The sequence below is a fragment of the Hesperophylax consimilis genome, chromosome 8 (genome assembly GCF_061612785.1).
Source record: "Hesperophylax consimilis isolate HC1 chromosome 8, BYU_Hcon_1.0, whole genome shotgun sequence".
NCBI classification, from domain to species: Eukaryota; Metazoa; Arthropoda; class Insecta; order Trichoptera; family Limnephilidae; genus Hesperophylax; species Hesperophylax consimilis.
Window position 1 is genome coordinate 9,809,059 of NC_142843.1, and position 17,141 is coordinate 9,826,199.

Here is a 17,141-nt window from a genome sequence, read left to right on the forward strand (position 1 = left end):
AAACTTCCGAGACAAATCTAAGACCAAAGATTCACGAATGCACGAATTTTGTCATTCATTGAAACTATTTTACACGGAGAAAAATGTGTAATGCTGATTTAAAATCTCTTAAAAATATTGGTAATCCAGTTATAAACTAAACTGCACGCCGCTTCCTCATAAAATGTTCGTTAATTCGTAATTAGATCAGAACGCCTGTCTTATTAATAAATCATGAAGCAATGCAAAAATTTTAAGATTTTTATGAACACGTGTTCGGACATCGTGTCTAAACATTGATATTTTTCTTCAAGTTTATCAGGATACCTATCAATTCATTCGTTAATGGCCTACAATCCCTCTTTTTAACAGGAACACGATTAATTTTGAAGAGATTCTTAATAAATATGCAATATTTTATCTGGTAGTTCCCTCCGTGTAATATAATAGGAAATTGTATACAAAAGTAACAAAAGAGGAGCAGTACATACATAATTATTGAATGAAGGAAAAATAAAAGGAGGACAGAAAACTACAAATATACAATTGAAAAATTAGAAAGTATAATCAAGTCAAAGCCTGAACAAGGCTTTGGTGGAGTCCATGATTTATACATTATTCCGTAAAGTCCTACAGAAATCATTAAGACTGGACCCAAAAATTTCAAGATTTAAGCTGACAGGTCGACAATGAAGAATGTCATCCATAATAATTAATAGGGTTGATTGAGAAAAATCAATTCATTATTTATATCTACGGCATCGTTTCTCAGCCTTCTTATAGACACGAACCCCTTAAAAGCTAAAAAAAGTGAAAAACCTTTCGACCCCCTCACTACATATTTTAAAATTGATCAAAGTTTTATATTACTAACGTGAAACGAATTTGTAGAATGTGAAAGACTCACAACACACACATTGAAATATCGGCAGACAAAACTTTACAACTAGAATTTTTAGAAGATTTAGATAAGTTTAGGATTGCACGACGATGTGAATACGGAAGCTTGGTAACGGATTCTTTGAAAACATTGATCAACACTTCTTACTTGTGCGAAAAAGGCTTCTCGGCTATAGTTGCTTAAAAAACTAAATACACAAATCTTATACTTCAAAATAAGTTACTTATGTGTGATCCACAGTAGGGGAGGGCGGGGCTGGTACTAACAAATTTTGTAATATGGTTTATATTTTCAATGATAATGAACTTTTTTGTTTTTTTTTTATTCATAGCATGCTTTGGTTATTCAGCTATGATATTAGTAACAAAAATAATCAGTTAGGTAAGTCCTTTCAGAGACAGAGTCATAAAAACCAATAAAATCATTTGTTAATACATACCCCGTATCTGGGGTAAATATTAACGGAGCTGGGGTAAGTATTAATGCAAGGGGCAATTATTAACAGAAGCTAAAATTCTATGAAATAATTAAATAAAAGTCATTCATATTAAAGATGTATTTATTTTAAATGAAACAGTAATTTTTATGATAGGAACTAGGATAGGAACTATGATAGGAACTATGATAGGAACTATGTTAGGAACTTTGAAAGTATATTTTTATGATAGAAACAATTGAGGCATATGTATTTTCTGGTGTCACCTCTAACACAGGTGATATGAGCCCATCTTTTGCATAAAATACATTGTATCCAGTCAAGTCCAGATGTGTCTTCGTTATAAGACTCAGCGCAAATTAAGCAGAATCTTCGTAACTGTGATCCTGTAGAATATGTTTCTTTACCTTTTTCACTTCTGCTCTCCGGGTTTCTTTGCCTTTACCTTTTCCCTTTCCTTTGCCTTTGACTTTGTTTTTCGCTTCCATCTGACTATTTTGTATCTTTTTGGTTAACTTTAATTTGGCATCATCCTCTAAGGCCAATTTTTCTGGAGTATCGGTGAGGATCGTTGATTTTCTTGAACGTTTGCGTTTGGAGTCAAGACGTGGTGATGCTTTTGGAAGCGGTCGTATGCTTTCAATATTAAAATTTTCTGTAGGCTTTGTAATTGAGTGGGGTAAGTATTAACGTGTAAATACTTACCCCACTCAATTTGTTAATTTTAGCCCCAAGGTCACTTTTTTTACTTCATCATTTACAGAAAGTTAAAGTTAGTTAAAGTAATTACAAACAAATAATATAGTGTAACTGTCAATAAAATAGAGCTCGATTCATGATAAAACTATAATTTGATTCAGCGAATAAATAAATCTTAAATCAATTTATTGTAAAGAACAAAAAGTTCGCTTACCTGTCAATCTGAGGTCACTACGCACAACCACTACAAGCGACGGCCGGTTGGCAAATGACAAGTCAGGACACGTTCGGCTGTGTATATACTGTTTCTAAACCGAGTATCATATTTTTGACACTTCACGTTTGGCGGGAATCAGCTTGTTAATTCTTACCTCCGTTAAAACCAACCCCGCCCTCCCCTACTCTCCCTAATATCCATACATTTTTTTTTTATTTTTTTTTTTTTTTATGTGACACCTCACAAGAGTCTCCCTGCCTGTGCAGTGCACAGACAGGGGAACTATGTCACCACCCGGTTGGGCGGCGTTGTGAGGCGGAGTAAGGTAGGGGCTGTAGGAAGGAATTTGTTAATGCGGGCCTTGAAGAGGCTCGGAAAAGAAGCTCAGTCGTAAAAACGGCCCGTTCTCATGAAGCCAACGTCAACCGTGAACGGGTGTTCAGTTCGTGTCCGTCGAGTTTCGCGCACGTGCACCGGTGCATCAGGAATCAATGCTGCTAGCTCCTTGGAGCAGGCTCCATTGAAATACCTGTAGAACAGACACAGCATGCCTACATTGCGTCTATGCATCAGAGAAGGCAATCGGTCTGTTAACAACGGATTGTCAATCAGACGGATCGCTCTCCTTTGCACAGACTCAAGCAGGTTTATCAAGTATTTTGGGGCACCAGCCCAAAGGTGGCTCCCAAATTCAATAGTTGGGCGGACTTGAGACTTGTACAGGGTCAGCAGCTGGTCACTGTTGAAGAATCTCCTAGCCCTGTACAAGACGCCCAACTTTTTGGAGGCCTGATTTACTCGGGCTTCTATGGATCCCCGATACTTGAGCTGGTCTGATATAGTAACTCCAAGCATTTCAATGGAGTCTTTATTGGGGAGAGTGCTCCCATCAAATTGCACCAGACAGTCATTGATCTCCCTCTTTGCCGAATTCAGACACGCTTGGGTTTTTGAGACGTTGAAACTGACCAAGTTGGCCTACAATTCCACGTAAGAGGGATTTTCACAGGAGAGGAAGCGAGATGTCGATAGACTATATCTTAACTCATACGTGTTGATACGCGAACTTTAAAAATGAATTGATACAAGGACAGTAGCATCCATCAACGAGGATATAACAAGCAGTTTGCAAATGTAAGTAGATTATTTTTCCCGCTCGGTAGGATATTTTCATTCGGAAGAAATGCAGAAATATTATGTCCCATTTATCTATCTTACTGAAGGTATTAATTTTACTCAGTTGCTCGAGAATAAATTCACATGTTGATTATTTTGATAGGAGGACGGGTCGTTTATCATAAACAAAAACTGTAATAATAAGAAAGAATTAAACCAATGGTAAAGTAAAGAATAGATGTTTCAAAACGCGGCGTTTGATAAAGCAGAATTTTCCACTGACAGTTCTCCTGTACAAATTAGTGCCTTCGTAAGAACAAGCGCCTCAGGTGTTATTCTTGCACTTGCTTGAGAAACTAGTATCGTATATAATAGTTACTGTGCGTGTGTGTGTCTGTGTGTATGGTTATTAACATGTTAGACTCGAACAAATATCGCTCTGACCTCAGAACTATCTACTAAGTGATTTTTATAATTATCAAAGCATAAATATTTAGAGGAAAGACCCTTAATCACGTAGGTAGCCCTGCAAAGTTAGATTTCCCAGATTTAGTCTGGTTTAATGACTTAAATTATTTAATTTTAAATTATCCCGATTATTGTTCAATTTCCCTGCTTTATCCTATCTTTATACCCTCAAGAACATTTTAAAAAGCCAAAATATATTTTGGCTTTTTAAATATATTATAATCTATTTTAATTTTAATAAAATACAATTAATACATACGATATAGGTAAAAATAAAAATGCTTTTAATGTACGTAAAGGAAATGAATTCCCTTAAATTTTGCAGCGTTCCGCGTTGATGATTGAGCAGTGCTTCACAGTTGGTTAGAACTAACTAACTAACCATCACGCCTTTTCTCCGCAAGGGTAGGCAGAGAGGACGGACCGCCAAACAACTCGATCTTGGCACACATTCCAAGAAATTGACTGAGAAATTTGAAATGTCGTTTCTTTGTTTTTTTACAGTTGGTAGAAAGTGTTGTACTTTAGTTTCTTCTTCCTAGCACTATCCCAACTCATTGCCTAGGTAGGCTGTTGGGGTCGGCTCTTCTCGTTCTCAGGTTATAACTTCTTCGGTTCTGAGTGTCGCTTTCATCTAGGCCGTTTCTTTGTAGGATTTTGGAGCATTGGGTCATCCAGGAGTTCTTTGGTCTACCTCTGGATGACTGTCTTTGAAGCTCTATAGACATTGCCTGCTTCACTGTGTGGTCTGGTGGTCTCCGTCTTATGTGCCCATACCATCTTAACTGTCGTTCCTCTAGCTTACTGTTTATGTCAGTGACACCCAGGCTACCACGAATGCGTGAGCTTTTAATTTTATCTTTTAATGATACTCCTGCGGTCCATCTAAGCATTCGCATTTCTGCTGATTCGAGTTGCCTAGAGTAGGAGTTGTACATAGTCCAGCATTCGGAGCCATACATTATCGCGGGTCTAACAATAGTCTGGTATGTCTTTCCTTTAAGTTTTATTGGCATTTTCGTGTCGCACAAAATTCCTGTTACGGATCTAAATTTCATCCATCCCACTCCTATCCTATGGTTGACATCCGCTGCACATCCTCCGTCTCTGTGGATGAGTGAGCCCAGATACTTAAATGAGTCACAGTTGGCTAATGTTACTCCATCCAATTGCATCGAAGGAGTTACAGCATTTGGGTCTTCAAATGGTAAATACAAATATTCCGTCTTTTTCCTGCTAATTTTTAGTCCATTATCCTCCAGGATCTTTCTCCACCTTTCCAGGCTATTTTGTAGATCACAATGATTTTCTTCTATCAGTACTACATCATCTGCAAAAAGCATAGTCTTGAGAATACTGTTCATTTCTTGACTCGTTAGGTAATTCATGACCATTATGAATAGCAATGGGCTGAGGACAGATCCTTGTACTTTAGTTTGTTTTGAGAATTTAAAACTGATAAAATAATACAATATTATAAAACGATATCATTTAAGTAGTGATCAAAAAACAGAAATAAATTAACTATTAGGCAAATGCACATCAGTGCTTGCCAATAGTGAATATGATGGTGGCTGTGTGCCGTCGATATGAAGTGAAGATAAACTTAGTAGACAAAGATTGTAGTAAGAGGCCTTAAAGATACAATGTATGAGATAAAAAGTAAATAGAAGAACAAATAGCAAAATTATTAGACAGTAAACCGGTTACTCTAACATTTAAGAAAGAAGAAAACAAAAAATCCATATTATGCAGAGACTTCAGAGACAAGCTCAACCATTTCCATTGATTGAAGACCTTATAACAAAGACCCCTAATTGAAATTTTGGAACACAGGAGGGGCATTATTAATGGACCTTCCTGCCTTTTGGATCGAAAACTTATCCGGCAACTTTTCAGAGGATATTAAGCAATATTTTCAGAACATATAAACTAACCGTTTTTGCTGCGAATTACATAGATGACATTCTTATACTTTCAAAAACTTTTGATCTACACATTGATCATCTAACAAAGCCGCTGAATGCAATAAAGCCAGAAGGTTTTAGGTTAAACTTTACAAAATGCACATTTGCATCAAACATGGTAAAATATCTGAGTCATATAATTCAGAATAATTCAGTCAATCCAGTAAAGAATAATTTGATTTTAATAAGAAATTTTCCTATTGCGAAAACACAGAAGAATGTAAGACTATTTCAAGGAAAAATCAACTTCTATCATGAGTACATTCTGAAGAGTGTCATAGTACTAGATCAATTGCATAATTTACTAAGAAAAAAACAAAAGTTTATTTGGACTGATAAATGCCAAAATGCCTTTGAAAGAATGAAAAATCTGCAATGCTCACAACCAGTCCTGAAATTTTTTGATCAAGATTTACCAATTGGAGCTATTTTAAAACAAACACAATCTGATGGGAAAAAAAGCAGTAGCTTACTTATCGAAAAAGCTGAATGAACCCCAGAAAAGATAAATCAATTTACTGAATGTTTGGCTATAAAATAAATACTGGCAATACTGGTTGATAGGTAAACCATTTACAGTTTATTCAAATTAAAAACCGCTGGAAAACAAGAACCTCAAATCTAGAACCGATGAAGAGCTGGATGATTTAACATATTATCAATCACAATATGACGTTAATATAAAATATTCTCCAGGAAAACAAAATTTGGAAGCTGACTGTCCAGCAGAATTCCAGTGCTATAATCAAATGAAATTACAGATGAACAATTTAAAGTCGTCATCATGATTAAAGTCAACATTGAAAGATTAGAATAAAACTGAAGAAATAAAAAAAAAGAAAATTAACTGAGAAACACAACATTTAAAAATCTGAGAAAAGCTGGCTTTAAGTCTCATCTAGGCGCAGCAACAAAGCCATTTAAAATAGTCTCCATAGATACACATATAGGTATATGAATATTTGTAGGTACAAGATCAACAAAAAAATCTACATTTGTTTGTAAATCAATTTCCAAGATATGCATTTATTCTTACCTGAAAGACTCAAACTGCAAACGATTTTGTAAAACTAGTTTGAACATAACAGAAACAGAGGACATAGGTATGCTTTTCACCGATCAATACCCGAGAATCAATTCGAAGGAATTTAAGGCAAGCGGATACCAATAATCTTCATAGCAGTAAATGCACCATTCTCAAATGGTTTAAATTACAAATTCAGATAAATTCAAATTCAAATAAATTAAAAAGAAATAGAGAGAGCCTGGACAACTACAGTACAAGAATGTGTTAGTAAATATAATGAGACCATTCATTCGGTCACTGGCTTTACACCAAGTTACCTGCTATATGATACAGACATAACGATTTTACCGAATAAATTAAAACAAAGAAAATCAAATAGTGACTGGATCAGAGACAGGACAGCGGCACATAAGATCACATAACTACAATAAAAACCGAAAACACTTTGACGTTAATGTAAGAGAATTGGTGTTTGTGGAAAATGCAAACAAGCTAACATGAAGAAATTGGATGAAATAAAAATTGGACAATATGAGATAATTGAAAAAATTTCATACTCTATCTATAGAATAGATACGGGTCACAAAAAACAGAATAAAACCTAATTCATATTCCAAAGCTTATTCCAGTTTGAGCATTGGGATAAGGAGACATCGAAGATGAGTAGATAGTTTTGGCCAAAATTTTACAGTCATTTCCTTGATTTGATATGTTATCCCTTAATTTTGTTTAATTTTGCCGCGTTCCGCGTTGTCGATAGACCAGTGCTTTACAGTTAGAATATTAACGTCAACACTGAAAGATGATGTACGAAGTGAAAGATAAAACAGAACGCAAACCAAGATGGCGATATTGCGTCTTATTTTTACATGACCGAAGTAACCAAAAGAATATAGATTGTTGGAATAAATCATAAAGGGATATGAATTGAATTAATAAACTTAAATGTCATTTTTTTAAGTAATTGAAGTACAATATTATATACTATAATATATCATGACATGACGTTACAACCTTTTAGAGAGCAAAGCTCGTGTAAAAAAGGCGGAAAAACGTAGGAAAACAGAGTTTTTCTTTTTTAGAAAGGAGGAGAAAAAAAGAATTTACTACATAAAAGTATTTCGTATTATTATGAGATACCTTTACGTAGTTAACACTGAGGGAACACAAGAAGGCGTTGGAAAAAGCGCAATACCTGTGCTCAATGGTGTTGTCTCTCACCCTGCATGCCGCTTGAAGTTCCGAAAACCCTTCTGGGCGGGAGGATAGAGGCTTCTCCAAATTCCTCGCACTCCAGAAGGTGGAAACTTGAGTGGCAATCGGTCGATGTGATAAATGCCCATCTCTTGCATGACCCCACTGAGAGACAAGCGTAGATTCTCACTGACTCGTAAACTCTGATCCGCCATCAATAGGATAAGTTCCCCCACAACCGCTGTGCCCAAAGTATTCAGAGGCGAGGCCTTAAAGAGTCGGCTATTTGTAAATGCGGTGCAGTGCAAACCACCGAAGAATGAACGACAAAGAATGAACGCTGCATTCACTCCCCAGCGGGATTGATGAGGTCCACAGAGCAACGCCTGATTCCCTTGACTGGCTAACTAACCTAGATGTTTCCTCTGTTCCCCCACTATACGAAAGAAAAATAATATTATATTATAAAACATATCAAGAAAAATTATTATACCGTGTATTTGGCGTATTATGCCGTGTTGCGCTACCTCCTAGTATCCATCATCAGGGTAAATGTATAAATTGTGTGTAAAATGTGTGTTAATCTGAGTGTACCTACTTATGTTAACCTGTCAATATTAGCATGAAATGTTATGTTACCTACGTGATATCCTTTTTTGTATTCCGTCACGCACTCACATGTATTGTGACATGTTTTGGGAAATTAATAATTAATTAAAAATTGCATTGTTAATATTCGAAATGTACCTATTCACACGCGTTACATACCATACTTAATAAATTCATTTCAATCATTCGTTATTATTCGTAGGTCACTTTCTGCTGTGTGAGGCGGGTCTATTTTAAATGAATACTCATCTTTTCCCGTAATACCGAATTATCTGAAAGTTTCAGTTTATTCTTCTCTAGCCCTTTAATTATATTATTGCATTACCTACTTATGGGTGTTGACCAGCAATATTACGGCACTATATAATACCTACCCTCCAGCCTCCAGCCAAACAAAATGTCGCTTCCTGTGGGACATAGAATACAGAATAACACAAGAAGTGTCTTATGGGCGTGTTTTATGATCCAAATGATCGAGGCTTAAATTTCGAATACAAAACTGCGTTTACGAGACGTAGTGCTGTTCTATTGGTCTAAATGGAACATTTGTTTCCATTAAAATTTTGTATGTGAGTCACTTCTATTTCTAATCTACATAAAAAAAACAATTAAATACATAAAAACACTACTAAAGCACATGTTAGAACAAAAAATAAATTTCTACAAACACAAACTTATAGACCGACCAACAGACGAGCGTACATGCATACAAAACATTAAAACTCCTTCGATAAACACAAGCTTTGGACAGACACCACAAACACCAGGCAACAAAAACATTTAACAATCTTACACTCGGCCCAAAAAATGAGAAAAACAAAAAAACATTTCACAAACCAAATTAAGAAATGGATTAAAGAAAAAAAAGCTATGTATTACAAAAATAAAATTTTCATAAAAGCAAAATTTTTATATACATGTACAGTATGTACATTGTACACGTCATATCATACATAACCGCACTAATAATTGAAAACATATTACTTAGTTTTTATAAGTATCTTAATTATTTAAATTTCATTACTGTATTTAATTTTATTTATTTTGCACGCTCGGCTGATGTGACCATTTTAACAGGACTTTAAGCTAATCTCAATTAACTATCTCACCCACTGTCTCTTCTACATGTGATCACCTCTACTCTCTGATAAGTCGTTCGGCCGAGTAAAAAATTGAGTAACTTGGTTGAGCGCTCGGCAGGTGTAATTCAGTATGGAGCCGATAGCTAATATATCTATTGGAGAAGAAGATGCTATCATCGTGGTTTAGATAATGTTATTTACAGACTTGGTGGTACTGTTGGATTTCAATAATAGAACGCGTGTTCAAATATAATGTTTATTAACAATTTAGTACGGATTGACTACTTCTATCTTCTGAGCTGTCGGTTGGGAAAAGAGAGCGAGCAGATGCATCCGTCATCTTTTATACCTCGATCTGTCATCTCGCTCTTACACATTCAAAAAGCAGGCGTACCACCTAAAACCTTTCTTACAGATAACTAATTAGGTTCTTCTCCAATTTCAATAATCTAAAGTATCCTGCACACGCCACGCAGTTTTCCACTATACGGTAAAAGAATATACCTACGTTTTCTTCTATCTGAAATCTTCATTATGATTTAAGTTTCGTATTCCGATCAAAGTAGTATCGCTTACAAAAATGCAAACTTAATGTTATCAATTGCCAAACAGTAATAAAATGTAATGCAACCTATATCACATACTACTACCTCGGCAGCAAAAGGTTTTGATTCCCTGTTTCTATGTAGGCATGATCTATCTCTTATAATGGCATCATTAAAGTCGAAGGATCTTAGATACCTACACGCATTTCAGGTGTCATATCGAAAGAAATCTTAGTAAATTATTCGCATTTTGAAGAATGGCACGAATATAAAAGAATATATGAATTCCAACCGTGCATAAATAAATAATACGTATGTTGTAAACCCAGCCATAAAATAAATCTAGCATTGACCTGATTGCATAGCTTGTTGTTGGCGTTTGCGCTACGGCAAGGACTCAGCCACGCCACAGGGTCACCTCGTTATTTTTGTAGGCCCATTATCAATAAATAGTTTTTAAAATGTTGATTTTTTTTAATATTTGCGTGGAACGTGCTAGGTCATTCGGAATAGGTATGTATCTATTAATTATTCTGCTCCAGTGGCGGGCAGTAAGTTTTACTTGTTGATTTTAGCGTCGCCCTTTAAAGAAAATTTGTAGTTGGTATGTTTTGTAAGTAGACACAAAACCCTTTTATCCAAAGGGAGAAAAACTTGGAATAATGTTTGTCGCCAGGGATCTGTATTAGAGATTCACGAATACCTCCGAGTGAAGCCGAAGCACCGGTCCGAGCTCAGTTAGGCCGGAAAGCAACGAATTCTAGCATTGAGCTAGGACGGTCGTACTGTGGCTATTAGATATTCACTAGCAGATAAAAACCTTGATAACTTCAACGGTTCTTTTTGAAATTAACAGAGGGCGCCACTTCCGTTTGCAAACAATCCAAAAGCGTACAGTCATTAAGATAATAATAATATCAGAATTCTTGTAATCTCGAATCAATAAACAATATTGTAATCACACAATCTAAGCGTCTGCTTGAACCTTATCGATACACGATACAATAAATTCTACATAACACACACGTTAAAATAGTATCTAGCCTATGTGCCTATCTGCATCTTGGAGGTCATCGCACATTAAAAAAAATCCCATGTTGTTTGTTATATTTTTAACATATAATTAAAATATATACCTATATAAGTATTAATATAAATTCTAATAAAATTGTTATCAATGTCAGAATTCAGTTACATTTCAATGACTCTAACAACAACAAAAAAAAAGAAAAAAATTCTGCTGAAGCAGCAAGAATTGTTGAACGGCTTGCCTACACAGATATTCAACGAAGTCATATTTACTTGCAAAATACATAATAGGAATAGACGCAATATTTTTCAAAAAGCAAACATTGATTTTCGCCAAGAATGTCTAATCCAGGGTGCTGGGTTGGCAGGTAAACCTAACTTTTCATCAAATTTTCATGTTTTAACAGGGAACGGGCCTAGGGCCCCAGCGTCGGGGTAGGCCCCCAGCCGGGCCACTTTATTAACAAATATTTCTAAAATTTCGTAGGGCCCCCAATTAGGAGGGGGCCCCTCTAAGTACCAACACGATTCGTACAAAGAACTCGCAAAGTAACATTTCATTTTTTCGAAATAGGACTTTATATAAGACCATTCCCGAAAGAAATCAAAATCTCAGATGTCATTGCTACGTATATAGGGCAGTGAACATCTTTCAAGATTTACCTAGAAATGAAGAATAATAGATGCGTTTATTTAAAACAATTAAGTAGGCACTAATAAATATATTTTTGTTCATATGTTTATATTAGAACATGCATATATGTATCATCGTAAATAATAATAATATTGGACATCCCACCCCTCCCCGTTCCCCGCCCCCCCGCCAGAATCTAGTGCTTCTTTATGTTCGAAAGGCCCCTCCCTTGGCTTCTAAGTTCGAGTCTGGTTTTAACTCGACAGTTTTGCATTTCTAACGTCTGCAATTATTTTTGTATGCTCCGTTTCCGTCTCAAGATGTTGGCAGTTTTAATGGTTATGTAAAGATAATTAGTGAAATCGTGGTGTTTATTTGGACTTTCTCATTTGCATTTTTATGGTAAATGCTCAGATATCTACCTACCTGCCTGAAGGAATTTTGAAAATTTAATTGTCACTGAGCTATCAATTGTTTCATAATGGTTTATACTTAAACAGGTAAAGTTAATTAAGTATCTTTATGATTTTAGAGGAAATTTTGATTTGGACTTAGATAAGAGAAAATAAATTTATAAAGTCTTTTTTTGGACGCGTGGTCTACTGATCACAGAACTGAGATTAATAATAATAACCTCCAAATATTATTTATTGAATTAACGATCAATCCAGAGTGGTCCAGCGCGCATACCACACTGTTCAAAGTGTACCCACCAAGTATCTGTAGGTACCAGGAGCGCATTAATAATGAAGAGGTCGCATTTTAAATCAAAGTGGACTGGTCGTGACTGCCGCGGCTCTGATTGATGGGTCTGGGCGGGTGAAGGGAAGGGCGGTCGAGGCGAGGGGGGGAGGGGCGGCGCCGCGGCGGACGTCAATCAATGCAGCCTTGTAGCTAGAATCAGCCCTTTACACGCCCGCCAGCGCCACTTGTGTTATTTGTTCCCCGCTAATTGAACACCTCTTCACCTTTCTGCACTCCTCTGTACATTACACTATTGGTGGGTTATTAGCAACGAAATTTTAATTAAAATGGTAATTTGTGGAAAATTAGAGGGGTACAAGAGGAAAACTGATATAAGTAAAATATTGATAACACTGGTCAACACATTTTTTGTCCCTTTAACGAAAGTAGCCAAATCTGACAGGAAATTTTACGCTGATTTCAGATATGTGATTAGTTTTTTTCTATCACGTAAGGTTTTTATGGGTTTTAAGTTTTACTAAAATGTGTATTAATTCATATTTATTCGTGAGTTATCGTTGATTTTTTTTATAATATTGCAAAACTAGGCTCGAATGTCATTTGAATCTCACAAACAAGAAAGAGAACTATGACAACGTGAAGCTGCTGTTAACAAAAATTAAATATGTAAAATACGAATGGAAAATATGTGGTGATATAAAAGTAATAGAGCTCCTACTAGGACTGCAAGCGGGATACACAAAGTATTGTTGTTTTCTGTGCGAGTGGGACAGCAGAGACAGGAAAGACCAAGGACTGGCCTACTAGAAAGCACCTTAAACCTGGAACGAAGAATGTTCAACATCCTCCCTTAGTAAAATCTAAAGATATCTTACTTCCACCCTTACACATTAAATTGGGTTTGATGAAATTTTTTTTAAAGGCTTGTCTGAGGATGGAAATGGCATGATTTACTTACAGCAAAAGTTTCCTAAGATCAGCGATGCAAAAATCAAAGAAGGAATATTCGTGGGACCACAAATAAGGGAGATCTTGACTGGTCCGAATTTTATAACAGTGTTGAGAACAGTCGAGCTAGCCGCTTGGTCAGCCTTCAAGAATGTTGTCGAGAACTTTCTTAGAAGTCATAAAAGTGAAGACTATATCAGCATTGTGTCTGAAATTCTCGTGGCCTATAAAATATGGGATGTAACATGTCACTAAAAATACACTTCCTTCACTCTCATTTGAATTTTTCCCCGAAAATATGGGAGATGTCAGTGACGAGCACGGCGAACGATTTCACAAGGACATTGCGGCTATGGAAAAGCGATACCAAGGAAAGTGGAGTCCATCTATTCTAGCAAACTATTGCTGAACCCTGCAGAGAGACTCTCAAAATACTCACAAGCGCAAATCAGGAGCAAAAAAAATTTAATTGAATTAGTTTTAAAATTTTGTTAAGTAAGTACCCGTCATACTATGGAAGAATTATGTAAAAAAACATTGTTAAATAATAAAAAAACCTGACCTATAAATTTTTTTTTTCTGTTTCATTTCGTGTTTATGGATACTAAACACATATAAAAAAATTAGCTATGCTTAAGGGACTGCACTTAAAAAAATAAATGTCGACCAGTGTAATTTATTAAAAATCTGGTCAGTTTATTCGTAATCCAGTTAAAAACGGGACTGCAGGCCTTAAAGTGATTGATGATTCCCATACAAAGTATCAGGAAAACGTGATTGCGTTATGAGGACGGCGAAACACTTGTTCTTAAAAATACTAATATAGTCGCATATCGTCATTAGGTATATATTTGTCAGGAAAAGCGTACCTGCATGAACACGTTTTTCGATACATTCTGACTCATATTTTATCAGTAAATGGATTAGCATCACATTTTTAATAGGGTTTCAATAAATCACTCATTTTTATTCTTTTTATGAAAAACTAATGTTTATAAGACAAGGTTTTATGCGTAGTATAAAGGATAACAAATAATTGTAAGCAATATTAGTCGCCTGAAATATCTATACAAATTGAAAATATCTCCCAAGTAAAAATAAATGCCGCCAACGGGAATTGAACCCGTACCTTCTGATGTCCAGTCAGGTGCTCTGAACCACTGTTTTTTGTGAAAAAATATATAAAGTCACCAGATACCAAATTGACATATACATTTATAAATTCAAATAACCTCAGAAATCACTGGTTACAGTAATACCCTGTTTACAATGTAGAAACATGAACCTAAAGGCCGAATTACTCCTACCGAGTGCTCGACCGAGTCACTCGCTTTGTTACTCTGCAGACCAACTTATTGAAGAGTAAAGGTGATCACGTGTAGGAGAGACAGACAAAGACACAGACAAAGTGCTGTTAAAATGGTGTCGCGATCAAGGGAAAAGCAACAAACACTCTTAACCTCTCCAGCGTTTTAGGGTCATATATGACCGGGGTCCAAATTTTGTTATTATAAATTTTATATTTTTAGTATTTTTTCTACCATACGGAAATATGTAATTTTTGTGACGTTATTAAGAGAAATAATAATTCTTTCCAGTTTTTCTCAATTATTAATACTGGATGCCATTAATAAAATCCTTAAAATAGACAAAATTATTAATTCATATTTCACGTCGCTATCGTTACAATCAGTTAAACTTAAAAATTATTTCTTATTTTTTATTAATGAACGAGATAATTGTGAAGTTAGTTACAGTTTTCTTATAAATTCCCCAAACAATACGAAAGCGTTTTCGAAATATCGAGTTCTCTCAATTTTTCTACGATTGGAGTAAAAAATGAAGTAAATGTTTGGTTAGCTTTTTGACAAAATTTTCCACATTTGATATTAAAATTTCATTATTTAGAAATAGTATGTTGTTTATTTTAAATGCATTCATCGGAAAGATAATTTTATCTAGTTTCTAAAACTGTATTTGTTTTTACGGTTTTATGTTCATGTGTAGCAAGGATAACTGCCCCACAGATTTTTGAATGTTTTTTTTACAAATGCTATCATATTGGTGACGAAATTTAAAAGAATTCACCAATTTTTAACTCATAAACTGTCAACTATTGGCTGTAGTCTGCATAACTCAGTTATGTGCACAAAAATTAGGTAACCCAAAGGTCCCAAAGTACTGTTATTTTAATGGTGCGACGCGGGTAGGTACATCCTTACATAACACGTTAATAGGCGCAAAAACATGTCATTTGGTCAAAATGCTTCAATTGGCCACTCCAACTAATTATAATTAATCAAAACTGAAGTTTAGCACTACTACTCACTCTCGTGATTAGCATCAGCTCACGCCAAACGTAATAATAATAACAACATAGAATTTTTATAGCAAGTTTAGTGTCATTTCACTTCAAGTACGCTTTACTATAACAAACTTAAAAACGGTAATATAGTATTAATGGTCATGTTCTTAAAATTATTCCTACAGTGTGCTTACCCAATACAGATCTAATATTATAACACTAAATATACTGTTTATACAAAGTGATACAAAACTTAGAATAACAATAACGGCAGGACAGGACAAAACAAGAATATTAAAACTAAAACATAATATAATTATATTGAATCACAAATAACTTTGTTCACATCACTTTAATATATATCCTCAACATGTTTCATGAAAAAAGTTCAACTCATCAGGAGCAAGTATATACTAAAGTAAAAAAATTAAATATAGATTACAATTGAACAGTGGAAGAAGTGGGGAAAGGTAAGAAACCAAACAATTACAGGAAGTTTGAGAATATGGCTTATTATAAAATATTGAAAATAAGTTAAGATTTTTAAATATTTTTTTTATTTTTTATTTTACATTTTAAGTTTTCCAGTAATGTAGGCCTCACTGGGTGGCTTTCCCGTGCTGAGGCCTTCATTTTGTAATATGAAAATATAATCTACATAATACATTTAAAGAGAAAATAATACATTTAAAATTAAAAATACATAATACATAATAATATATTTAAAATTAAAAAATAATACATTGAAAATAATCTTGTGTGTTTGTGTGTGTGTGTGTTACGTGTAGGTTTTGTTTTTATTTTATGCTATGACATTTTAGTAATATTGTCTTTTTTATTCTTTAATCCATTTTGTAATTTTGTGTGTGAATTTATTTTTACTTTCCTCAATTTTAATTTCAAATTTTACACTGTTGAAAGCTTTTATAGCATGGTATTGGTAGTGTCTTTGTCCAAAGCTTGAATTTATTGTCGGAGTTTTTATGTTTTCTTTGTACGCTAGTCTAACTGGTCTGTTAGTGTTATTTTGTGTATGTTGAAATTAATTTTTTTGTCAAAAATGTAGTTTAGTAGTGTTTTAACGTATAATTGGCGTATATCTAGTACGTCACAGCTGTTAAATATTTGGTCTGTATCAGTCAGTCTATGTTTTTTAGTATTACCTTTAAGATCGTTTTCTGTGCGGTTTGTTTTTAAAGCCCGTTTAAATTCAGCCAAATTCTGGAGATTAGTAAGAGATGTTGATCAAATTTGAATTTAATTCTATTGCCCAAATTATA